The sequence below is a fragment of the Dendrobates tinctorius genome, unplaced genomic scaffold (genome assembly GCF_039654945.1).
Source record: "Dendrobates tinctorius isolate UK_male_01 unplaced genomic scaffold, ASM3965494v1 ptg000159l, whole genome shotgun sequence".
NCBI lineage: Eukaryota > Metazoa > Chordata > Amphibia > Anura > Dendrobatidae > Dendrobates > Dendrobates tinctorius.
The window spans coordinates 17,445,063-17,457,983 of record NW_027361826.1 but is presented as its reverse complement, the minus strand read 5'-3'; the positions used below and the strand labels follow the sequence as shown (position 1 = coordinate 17,457,983).

General features: G+C 41.2%; 1 protein-coding gene across 1 annotated transcript in view; it reads right to left on the bottom strand.

Moving 5' to 3' along the window:
• The window catches only part of CACNA1I (calcium voltage-gated channel subunit alpha1 I), a 665,843-nt gene that overhangs the window by 29,166 nt on the left and 623,756 nt on the right, over positions 1–12,921 (bottom strand). The gene's annotated exons all lie outside the window — the stretch shown is intronic.

Genomic DNA, 12,921 nt, shown 5'->3' with positions numbered 1-12,921 from the left:
TACTATGGCGACAGTGGTGAATGGACAAGTGGCAGTCCGGTATGCCAATGTACATGATTTTCCTGTCATGTTTTGTGCCGATGAAAAAGTTGTATATTTGTGCGTGCATGGAGGAGAGACAGTCCCCGAAGTACAACTGGCCTTGAATGCTGAGGATCGGGAACTGTGGGCTGTGACTGTGTTTGAAGCTCTGAGGACAAATCCAATTCTGAAGTGGAATGGCCGGAATATCCTAAAAATAATAGAGCTGTACACCAGTCTGTTCTCCTCTGAACAAATTCAGCTTATAGAAGACCTGTTATGGGAGTTTCAAGCTGCTTTCTCCAGAAATTAAGATGATTTTGTATGTACAATCCACATTGAACACGAGATTCCGACGGGAGACACACCTTCGATCTGTGAGTAATATTGACAAATTCCCCCTAACCTGTACCAGGAAGTAAAATCCATGCTATCACAGATACTGATCCAGTGGAATAGTGCGGGAGAGTCAGAGTCCATGGGCCGCACCAATAGTGCTCATCCAAAAGAAGGATGGAAGCTTGAGATTCTGTGTCGACTATCGCAAGTTGAATAGTGTCACCGTACAAGATGCACTTTGTATAGAGTGGAAGAGTCCCTGATGGTGCTTCGACATGCCAAGTATTTCTCCACCTTAGATCTGGCAAGTGGCTACTGGCAGCTTCTGGTGGCAGAAAGAGACAAGCCCAAGATAGCTTCACTAATGGGCCTGTACAAGTTCAATGCACCTGAGACGTTTCGGCGTTTAATGAAGCACTGTTTGCGATAGCTGAACATTGATTCCATCTTGATCTATTTCGGTGATGTCATATGTCATCGTTCAAGCACCCACCTTTGAGCAATATCTACAAAGATTATGACAAGTGCTGACACATCTACAAGCCGACAGTCTGAAGTTGAACTCTCAAAAGTGTCATTTGTTTCAGACAAAAATCAAATGTCTAGGGCACATGGTGTCTTCGTGTGGAGTCTGCCCAGCTGGAAGAAAAGTAGAAGCTGTAAGGAACTAGCCTCTGCCATGGACTCTTCAAGAGCTGCAAGCCTTTCTGGGACTAACAGGATATTATCGATGTTTCATCTCGCATTTCGCTAAGATAGCCGAGCCTCTTCGTAAGTTACTGAAAGGGACCACAAAAGGCCCAAAGAATCATCCCATTGCCTTGGGATCCTCAAACAGTGAACCCTGGATCAGATGAAAGCAGCCTTGACCAATGCCCCGGTGTTGTCATACACTCATTATGATTGTCCATTCATTCTATAGAAGGATGGAAGTCTTCATGGATTGGGAGCGGTGCTGGCCCAGGAGCAGGGGGCTCCTAAGTAATAGTGTATGGCAGTCAGTCTTTGAGAAACTCCAAATGAAACCCAGATAACTATATCTCCTTTAAGCTGAAGTTGTTGGCGCTCGTCTGGGCCATGACCAAGAAGTTCACCGAATACCTCAATGGAGCACAGGTTTTGGTCTGGACTGACAATAATCCATTGGCTGCAAAGTGCCATTTGCAAAGTGAGATGCTTTCAAGGAAAAGTCAGGACAATGCTCTATGAGATCTATGGGATCTGGAGGTCCCGTACACCACAAGGAAATGGCGCCTGTGAGCGATTTAATAGAACATTGCTGCAGATGCTTTGAACCCAGGAGGGAGACAAGAAATTGTGGTGGCCGGATTATTTGCCTGAACTGCTCTGTACCTGCAGTAACCGAGTGCATACTATTGGTTAAACTGTTAGTGGGGTTGAATACAAAGGTTAATCACTAGAGATGGGCGGACCCCTGGATGTTCGGGACCGGTGGGTTAAAAAAAATTTTGGGTTCGAGTACCAGGACATTACCCGGACCCGAACTCGGACCCCATTCACTTGAATGAGGGACCCCAACATGCAGTTTGCCACAGTGTCATGTGCATGACAGTGCAGTAAACACTGCTTCTGATCGGCAGTAAATTAATTACCAACGGTCAGAGAGCTGCAGTTCCCATGCTGTCAAATGACAGAGAGAGTCCGCAGCTGTGATTGGAGGCAAAAAGTTTACCTCCAGTCACTGGACTACTACTCCCATCAGCCGATGCCTGCTACCAGTAATAACAGTGAAAGCAGGTGGCGGCTGATGGGAGTATTCATTAGTCAGCCCCTGTTCTCTAAATGAATAAGTAAAAAAAAAGACAGCATTAGTTCCCCTGTTTTTTTGATACCCAGCCAGGAAAAGCTGACAGCTGGGGGCACTATATGAGGCCCATTTTCCATGGAGTACTATATGGGGCTTCTGTGTTACTGGTCGGCATGGGTAAGAGGACGTGACTTTTTGATCTTTATGCTACCGGGCACTTATTGGCATTTATCTGTAATGTTGACACAATTGTATGGACTATTGTATGTCATGACCATGAGTGTGGCGGGCATGATTTAGTCACCTCCTCCCTAATATTGTGACCTGTTGGGTCACCCCACTGCATACAATGAAATACTCTTTTATACATTTGTTTAACACAGATAAGTGTAAGGTTATGCAAATGGGAAGGAGAAACAGATGCTTGCTACAATTACTTACTAAATGGGAAACTGCTGGGGAAATCAGACATGGAAAAATACTTAGGCATCTTAGTCAATAACAAGCTAAATTGGAGTGCCCAGTGTCAGGCAGCTGCCGCCAAAGCAAATAGGGTCATGGGATGCATTAGAAGAGGTGTGGGGACACGAGATGAAAACATAATTCTCCATCTGTACAAATCACTCGTCAGACCACACTTGGAGTATTGTGTGCAATTTTGGATGCCGGTGCTCAAGAAAGACATTACTGAACTTGAAAGGGTTCAAAGGCGGGCTACTAAAATGATAAATGGAGTTGGTTCACTACAATACCCAGAAAGGTTATCAAAATTAGGTCTATTTACTCTAGAAAAGAGAAGACTTAAGGGAGACCTAATCTATATGTACAAGTATATCAGAGGGCAATACAGAGATCTCTCCAATTAACTGTTTGTACCAAGGACTGTGACAAGAACAAGGGGGCATTCTCTTCGTTTGGAGGAAAGACAATTTCTGCACCAGCATAGAAGAGGGTTCTTCACGGTAAGAGCAGTGAGGCTCTGGAATTTTCTTCCTGAGGAAGTGGTGATGGCCAACTCACTGAATGAATTTAAGAAAGGAATGGATGCTTTTCTTGTGAGTAACAGTATAGAAGGTTACGAATAACATAATATTATAGGTAAATGGTTGACCCAGCTTAGGGGAAGGAATTTTTTTCCCTATGGAGAAAATTGGCTTCTACTCTGTGGGTTTTTTGCCTTCCCCAGGATCAACAATGCAGAACAGCTGCACTAAAAATAGGCTGAACTAGATGGCCATAAGGTCTTCCTTCAGCCTTCAAAACTATGTTACTATGTTACATTATGCACTAGCACTTAAATGATTTATGTGTATCCATATGTTTGCTTGGGGTTTTCCCATATGGCCGCAGTATAAGCCTTCCTGTATCCCATAGCCACATTGCTGCCTGCCTGTCTTTTTTCTTTACATTGAGTGTTTTGGTTTGGATTTTTTCTTTGTTTCTTGTTATACTTAATGTCTTGTTTATAAATCTTTTTGCGAAATAAAGTATTTGACATTTTTTCAAGAAATGTCATGGATCATTGTTATATAATATTAATCCATACCTAATATGGGGACATTTAAGCTCTCTATGCTTTTCCTTATATGTTACATGGGGACCATTCTGTATGGAGCACTATATAGGGTCCATTTTGTATGGAGCACTATATGTGGCTCATTTTGTATGGAGCACTATATGGGGCCCATTTTTTTATGGAGCACTATATGAGGCCTTTTCTGTATGGAGCATTGCATGGGGCACATTATTCTTTATAGAGCACAATATGGGCCACATTCTGTATGGAGCCATATATGGGGCCCATTCTGTATGGAGCACAATATGGGACACATTCTGTATTGAGCACAATATGGGGCACATTTCGTATGGAGCACAATAGGGGCAGATTCTGTATGGAGCAATATATGGGGCTCGTTCTGTATAGAGCATTATATGGGTCAATTCTGTATGGAGCACAATATGGGGTCAATTCTGCATAGAGCGCAATATGGAGCACATTCTGTATGGAGCACAATATTGGGCACATTCTGTATGGAGCACTATACAGTTGTGGCCAAAAGTATTGACACCCCTGCAATTTTATCAGATAATACTCAGTTTCTTCCTGAAAATGATTGCAAACACAAATTCTTTGGTATTATTATCTTCATTTAATTTGTCTTAAATGAAAAAACACAAAAGAGAATGAAGCAAAAGGCAAACCATTGATCATTTCACACAAAACTCCCAAAATGGGCCAGACAAAAGAATTGGCACCCTCAGCCTAATACTTGGTTGCACAACCTTTAGCCAAAATAACTGCAACCAACCACTTCCGGTAACCATCAATGAGTTTCTTACAATGCTCTGCTGGAATTTTAGACCATTATTCTTTGGCAAACTGCTCCAGGTCCCTGATATTAGAAGGGTGCCTTCTCCAAACAGCCATTTTTAGATCTCTCCACAGGTGTTCTATGGGATTCAGGTCTGGACTCATTGCTGGCCACCTTAGAAGTCTCCAGTGCTTTCTCTCAAACCATTTTCTAGTGCTTTTTGAAGTGTGCTTTGGGTCATTGTCCTGCTGGAAGACCCATGACCTCTGAGGGAGACCCAGCTTTCACACACTGGGCCCTACATTATGCTGCAAAATTTGTTGGTAGTCTTCAGACTTCATAATGCCATGCACACGGTCAAGCAGTCCAGTGCCAGAGGCAGCAAAGCAACCCCAAAACATCAGGGAACCTCCGCCATGTTTGACTGTAAGGACCGTGTTTTTTTGTTTGAATGACTCTTTTTTTCTCCTGTAAACTCTATGTTGATGCCTTTGCCCAAAAAGCTCTACTTTTGTCTCATCTGACCAGAGAACATTCTTCCAAAACGTTTTAGGCTTTTTCAGCTAAGTTTTGGCAAACTCCAACCTGGCTTTTTTATGTCTCGGGGTAAGAAGTGGGGTCTTCCTGGGTCTCCTACCATACAGTCCCTTTTCATTCAGACGCCGACGGATAGTACGGGTTGACACTGTTGTACCCTCGGACTGCAGGGCAGCTTGAACTTGTTTGGATGTTAGTGGAGGTTCTTTATCCAACATCCGCACAATCTTGCGTTGAAATCTCTTGTCTATTTTTCTTTTCCGTCCACATCTAGGGAGGTTAGCCACAGTGCCATGGGCTTTAAACTTCTTGATGACACTGCGCACGGTAGACACAGGAACATTCAGGTCTTTGGAGATGGACTTGTAGCCTTGAGATTGCTCATGCTTCCTCACAATTTGGTTTCTCAAGTCCTCAGACAGTTCTTTGGTCTTCTTTCTTTTCTCCATGCTCAATGTGGTACACACAAGGACACTGGACAGAGGTTGAGTCAACTTTAATCCATGTCAACTGGCTGCAAGTGTGATTTAGTTTTTGCCAACACCTGTTAGGTGCCACAGGTAAGTTACAGGTGCTGTTAAATTACATAAATTAGAGAAGCATCACATGATTTTTCGAACAGTGCCAATACTTTTGTCCACCCTCTTTTTTATGTTTGGTTTGGAATTATATCCAATTTGGCATTAGGACAATTCTTTTTGTGTTTTTTCATTTTAAGACAAATTAAATGAAGATAATAATACCAAAGAATTTGTGTTTGCAATCATTTTCAGGAAGAAACTGAGTATTATCTGACAAAATTGCAGGGGTGTCAATACTTTTGGCCACAACTGTATGTAGCCCATTTCATATGGAGTATTATATGGGGCTCATTATGCTGTATGGAGCAATATTAACTGGCATTTTCCCACGCTCAAGAGTTCATTGCAGTTCTGGCAGTGAGGGAGCGCAGACTCAGTGACGTCACCGCTAGTCACTAAGGCTGCGCTGGCAGCATCTCATTCGTTCTCCAGTAGTTTTCAGCCAGGACGGTCGCATTTAGCACCGTCCTGGTTGCATGTCATACGGATGTTCTATTTAAAATTTGCACAGAAATCGCATTGCACTTGCATGGCACTTGTCTGTTTTTTCAGTCCAGAAATCAGACCATTTTTTTCTCGCAGATGGGTATGAGCCCTAATGTTAATATCTGAGGAGGTTAAGAACTTTGCAGTTATTGAGTCAGTAAAGCATTGGCAACGTTTATCCCCTTTGTGCCTCAGTGCTCCGTGAATTCCCTCTCTGTAACTTTACTGAGTTAGGGTATGTGCACACTGAGTATGTGCAGCAGATTTTTCTGCATCAAAAACCAGAGTATTGGCATGCAAAATTCTGTATAAAACATGTGCGTTGTTTATGCTTTTGTAATGTATTTTTATGTGTGCTTTTACTTGTAATTTTTATCCCCATTTATTTGACTGTATGAAGAACGCTGCAAAAACACTGAAAGTATTTGAAAATCTGCAGATTTGAAAAACACATTGGTTGTTAAAATTTGAAGGGAAAAAAAACAAGCATGAGATTTTACACATCATTGGTTTTGCTGGTACTGTAAACTACAGCATTTTTTTCCCTTGAAAAACGTGCAGAAAAATGTGGCATAAAGGCAACATGTGAACAAGCCCTTACTTTGGTTCCCAAATGCTTCAACTTTTCATTAATACCACTCACTGTTGATCTTGCAATATTTAGTAGGGAAGACATTTTACAACCTGACTTGCAATGGTGGCATACTATTACAGTGTTATGCTCCGATTCAGTGCTCCGATTCAGTGAGTTCTTTAGAATTTCCCATTTTCTCACATATTTTTGTAAAGGTAGACTGCAAGGCGAGGGGCTGGATTTTATATAGCTGTGGCTATGAGACTGAATATAAGGGCTCATACCCATATGTGAGAAAAAAACGGTCTGATTTCCGTACTGAAAAAACGGACGAGTGCTATGCGAGTGTAATGCGATTTCCATGCGATTTTTCAATGGAACATCCGTATGACATGCGTATGCAATCCGTATGCAATGCAACTTTAACATAAGCTTTTACATACATCAGTTCTCTGTATGTAAAAGATCATGTTAAAATCACATTCTAAAACACAACTGTAAACATTGTTTTTAAACTAAATAATCTGTAAAAGATAGATAGCGAAAGTCGGCAGATGCCATGTACAGTAGAGAATAGAATAGGATAGAATAGAATAGGTGTATATATTGTAGGGATTCAACTCGCTTTGGTGTGACAGGAGACAACCAGGAGGCACGTTCCTTTAAAAGTTCATAGGGTTTATTACTCCATAACCCACAAATCAGTATAGTCCATGCGGTTTATTAAACATCATAAACCATGACCAGCAATATATAAACGGCATAGCGTCCATAACAGAGCTTCACTCCGTTAGCAATGTCCAATACGCAGGCTTTTCAGCCTCACAGTTATATCTCACCCCATCAGGGTTCTTTCATGGCTGCTTCTCCATACTGCAGACATTCATTCCCTCCAGGGAACTCTCAGGCACTTGCAGCCATTACTCACAGCGTCCACGCGTGCTGTCAAGCAGGAAGCCCCATCTCAGCGGGACCTTCCACACTGGACCAACCGGGTCCAAGCATTGACCACATGTGACCTACCCTGGCCACATTATATGGTTCATAGCCACGCCCACCGGGTCACATGAATCTGACCTCATCACAGGTCCTTCAAGCATTTACACACTCTTTCCAACAGTGCTTTAAACACACCCCCTGGGTGGGTTTGTAGGTAACTGGCCCGCCCATCTCCCTAGTTACCTGGAGACTTCTCCCTGTCACATTAAAGCAGCACCTCAGCAGTATCACTGCTGATCAACACTTAAGTCTCCATCTCAAAGCCACCCACTTACATAATGGCCATTCAGTATTCTGCCATTCATCCTTTCTCCTGGGACATCCACACAGCACCCCCTAGCGGACACAGTGGTTACTACACCACAATATATATATATGTATGTCATTGACACATATATATCTTTAGATTTCATAGAGAGACAGCAGAATAGCCGATAATTCATTTGTCAGCTTCTGTAAAGTCATTGCTAAAGCCGATAGGATAGGAGACATGGTTTACATACAGTAAATCCATGCAGAACAGTTAGATTTATAGATGTCAGTGACTAATAGTGTTAGTAGTATATGTGTGTAAAATTTGGGACCTGTATGTGTTTAATAAAATAATGTTTTCACGGAAAAAAATGGTGTGGGCACTCGCGCAATTTTCTGCGCCAGAGAGGGAAAGCCAGTGACTGAGGGCAGATATTAATAGCACAGAAAGGGACCATGGTTATTGCCCCCCCTGGCTAAAAACATCTGCCCCCAGCGACCCCAGAAAAGGCGCATCTGTAAGATGCGCCAAGTCTGGTACTTAGCCTCTCTCTTCCTATTGCCATGCAGAGGTTGCATATGGGGTAATAAGGGGTTAATGTCACCTTTGTATTGTAAGGTGAAATAAGCCCGGCTTAGTAATGGAGAGATGTTAATAAGACACCTCTCCATTACTAATCCTATTGTAAAGGGTTAAATAAACACACACAGGCAGAAAAAAAGTATTTTAATGAAATAAAACAATAAACACAGTTGTTCACTGAGCACAATCCTGTTGACAGGTTTCCGTTAAGCTTTCCCATCGACTTGTATTGTAAGTAATCAGTGTCTTCCTAGTGGAAATGAAGAATGGACATGATTCTTTTGAATGATTGGCATGTTTTAAAAGATTGAGGGTTTAAAAGAATCTCAAAAGTCTGAACATGTGAACAAAAGTCGTTTTTGCATAGAAATGAGCATGTTCATATTCATCAGCATTTCTTTAGTGTTTTTTTGTAGCGTTTTCCTAACAAAAGGAAAAAGACACAGTGTGAACAGATCGTAGAAGTAAATTTCTAAGGGTTACAGCTGTGAGATTGTTTTTTTTATCTCATTGTTATGAGGTTCTGTCCAGTGCGGAAACCCATTCAAGAAATAAAAGGTGTAAGGGATTGAGCTCAATTAATAAAGATGAGCAAATACATTCAATTGGAAGTGAATTCTACTTGAATTTTACAACAATCTGCATTATCCAAGCTGTGGATTTTTCGTAATTTGCTTCCTTGTGGATTCAGCAACATGGCTGCAGCTGTCCACCATTTTTTTGAACCATAAATGGCCATCAAAAATTAAAAAGAGAAAAAAATACTTTTGTTACCATTCACCTCTCTGGCTCTTCTACTCTTCACTGTGACCCGCCCAGCCCTTGTCGCATCTTCTAATCCTTCGCTACTTGTGCTAAAATCCTTGCCTTGAAATCCTGTGTACACAAGGTCACAGTGCATATCATGATGCCATAACTTTGCAATCTCTCTTGTGCAGAACCCTTCTGGGTCTCATCAGAACCAGAAATTCAGCCCATTGTGAGAGGCCCGACGTTTCCATCGCAAGTGGTGGGGGATCAGAAGATGCGGTGAGGACTGGATGCATGACTGTGAGGAGCGGAGGTTGAGTAGTGAGATGAGTATAAGGATTTTTTTTAGAATATTGGTTTTATTATGCTCTGAAGTCTATACAAACCCCAGAGTGCTATAAGGGCAGTTTCACACGTCAGTGTCTCCGGTACTTGTAGTGACAGTTTTCTCACGTACCGGAGACACTGACACACGTAGACACATTCTTATGAATGTGTCTATGCAGATGTCAGCGTGTTTTCACGGACCTTGTGTCCGTGTGGAAAGCACGCTGACATGTCCGTTTTTGTGCAACAGCACGGATCACACTGACCCATACAAGTCAATGGGTCCGTGTAAACACGTACCGCACATGGATGCTGTCCGTGTGCGATCCGTGTGCGTTTTTAAAAGTCAAAGGGTTAACATTAAAAATAATTTTTCAAAAACACGGACACACGGACAGCATACGGACAGCAGACGGATGGTACACACGGACATACGGTTAGCACATGGATGTCACACGGATGACCTCCGTATGCACACGGACACGGATAGCTCCGGTACCGGTTTTTCCGGTACCGGAATTATCTGGACGTGTGAAACTGTCCTAAGGGACATTAAATTTCTGGAGAATAACTTCTTCGCAAATCGAATTCCCATGGGGCAAACAGCACGAACAAGCAAATTTTTGCCTCATCTGTTCATCTTTGCTCAGTCAGTAAGTATTTCTCAGAATATTAGCAGGTGATTGCTGGAATGTTTTAAATGTATTTGTAAAAAGTCTAGACTATTTTTAGTAGAAATGAAAAAGAAAAAAAAAGAGAAACTTTGTGATCTCTGATATGGGTTTCTTGTTACTTGCATTCAACAATTAAAGCAATGAACAACTGAGTGGGCTGAATGCTAATTCCCGGATCACTGGGTGTTCGAGAACATGACTGATGCAAATTTAATTATAAGATAATGCTTTTTCATGTTAAAATTATAACACATTTCCACAGAGTTTACTGATTAAGGGTATTATTTTAAGTGGGGCAAGATTAACTACACTGATCCGTACAAGTATACTGAAGCATTAAAATGGGTTTCTAATTATGATGTAATTACAGACTGAATCAAATGTACGTACACATTTACCACCATCGCTTCTTGTAATACGTTTTAAACATTTATTGAACTGGTAATGCTTTATCAATAAAAATCACCCAAGATAAATGATTTAACATTTCTAAGAACAGACCTGAAATCTTGTGCCAACACGGACTCTGCGGGACTTTTTCACTAATGCAATATTTCTTTGAAAAAAGGGAAAAAAAATCCATATTGCCAATTTTCTTTATAATAACTTGAGCGGGATTGTTTTTCTGTAAATGTGAATTACTCATGACCTTCAGTTATGGCTGACCTTTTGCAATAATTATGAACTCTGTTAACCTTACATTGGATGTGGTCTGCCATACAGAGAATGACAGAGAGCTTCATATTGCATCTGTCAGTGTCGATAGGTGAAGAATTGTGGAAAAACATATTTGACCAAAACGGCCAAAGGCATGGTGGAGAAGGTGAGGTCAATGATATCAACCCCCCATTGGGAGTCCTTTTTTTTTTTTACACCTTTTACTTGCTTTTTATTCCATAGTTTGTAGTTGGGTATTGCATTATTTTGTAGAAATACCTCAAAAGTACCTTTTTGTATCCTTCCTAATCCTTTATTATATATTGTTACATCATGGTCCATGGTTTAATGTCAGGATAGGTGAATGGTTGAAGATATGAAACATGAGTAAAACATAAAAGGATTTAGGTTGTTGGAAAACAGCATAAAACATAAAACAATAAGAGGCAAAATTTAAGGAATTCCGTCATAATTTTGACCCTAATTTGAAAAACTATCAGGAACTAGGGAAGAAGTGCCAGCTTCTCAATAAAGCATACTTTGAAAATGAACTTTTAATACTTTAGTCCTCTATTCAAATGATTTCTGAAGTGTTCACTAAGCGTTCTTACTTTTTTGAAGTGTCCTGTGTAGAGTTGAGCAAAAATTGCCTAGATCCTGTGTCTGGAGGAGTCTTCCATGGCATGCTGATCGGTGAGGCTTCATTTTTGCAGCCAACATCTTCAGTCTAGCATCTTTCGCACCTTTAGTGCTTTCAAGCTCTTGCAAAGTTATGATGTCATATGAGATCTAGTGACTAAGTCTCACATGATGTCATTACTTCACTAGGCTTAGTAAGCGCAAAATGTGCCCAGGTGGGCTGAAGATGCGAGCTGCGGAAGTAAAGATTGAACTGGTGCGGCTGCCACGTACACCCAGACGGTGAGCGAAACCAGTGCAGCACAAATCTTTTTGCTCAACTCTAGTTCTCTTTGAATGATGGCAATCCCTTCCAAACATTTCTCATCCTGCAGCCTTTCACGTCGTTCAACATCTTCTGCAGAGCACCAGGCAGAAAGAGTTTGGGAGTGATGGCTGTTATTACATCAATGTGCCTTGTAAGCTCAAGAGGTGCCCTGGATGCAAGGTCGAAGATACCACCTGCTGAAGGAAAGACTGTGCTAGGGTGGCTGACAGAGAACCAGACTGAAAGCCATACCAGAGCCACCCAAATCTTTTTGCTCAACTCAAGTCTTCATTTCATGATGGCAACCCCTTCCAATCAGCTTTCATCCTGCAGCGTTCTATTTTATTCAAAGTCTTCTGCAGAGCAGCAGATGGAAACAGTTTGGGAGTGGTGGCTGTCATTAAGCGCTTCCATCAAAATTTTTAAATTTTTATCCTCTTAATATATTGCAATCATCATATTATATAGCACTGTGTACTTACAATTGCTCATTTTGCCTTTTTACCCAGATAATTCTTCTCTTTTCCATTAGGTCAATGACCTCACATGATTAGAAACCGAATGGCTGAATCCTTCTAAGCTCTATGTAGAAACAGGAGGTCAATTTTCCTTGCATGAGTCATCACTGCAAAAATGTCTGGCAGGGGGAATAGCAAAGTAGCTGGGTTACGAGTTGAAGAGATGGATTATAAATGCAGGGAAAAGAGACTTCCTGTTTCTACACAGAGCAGAGAAAAGAGAATTATTAACTGGGTAGAAAGGGAAAATGAGCAATTGTAAGTACACAGTTCCATATAATATGATGATTGCAATATATTAAGAGGATACAAACTTTGATTGCAGTGCTTCTTTAAGAAAGGTCACTAAACAGATGAAGGAATCTCCAGTGGACACTTCAAGAGACATTTGCAAATGGCACAGGAGTAGATAAAAGTTGAATTTCTAAGTTAAGATTTATTAATGTATACGTGCACACTTCTTTTCTTAGCACCTATGTAATCACAACGTTTCGAGGGGTCACAAATCGTAGCATATTCCCTTTAAGTGTTGAAAAATGCATTAAACCAATAATGTTACATCTGCTATGAAGCACCATTCTAAAACATCCAATTTGG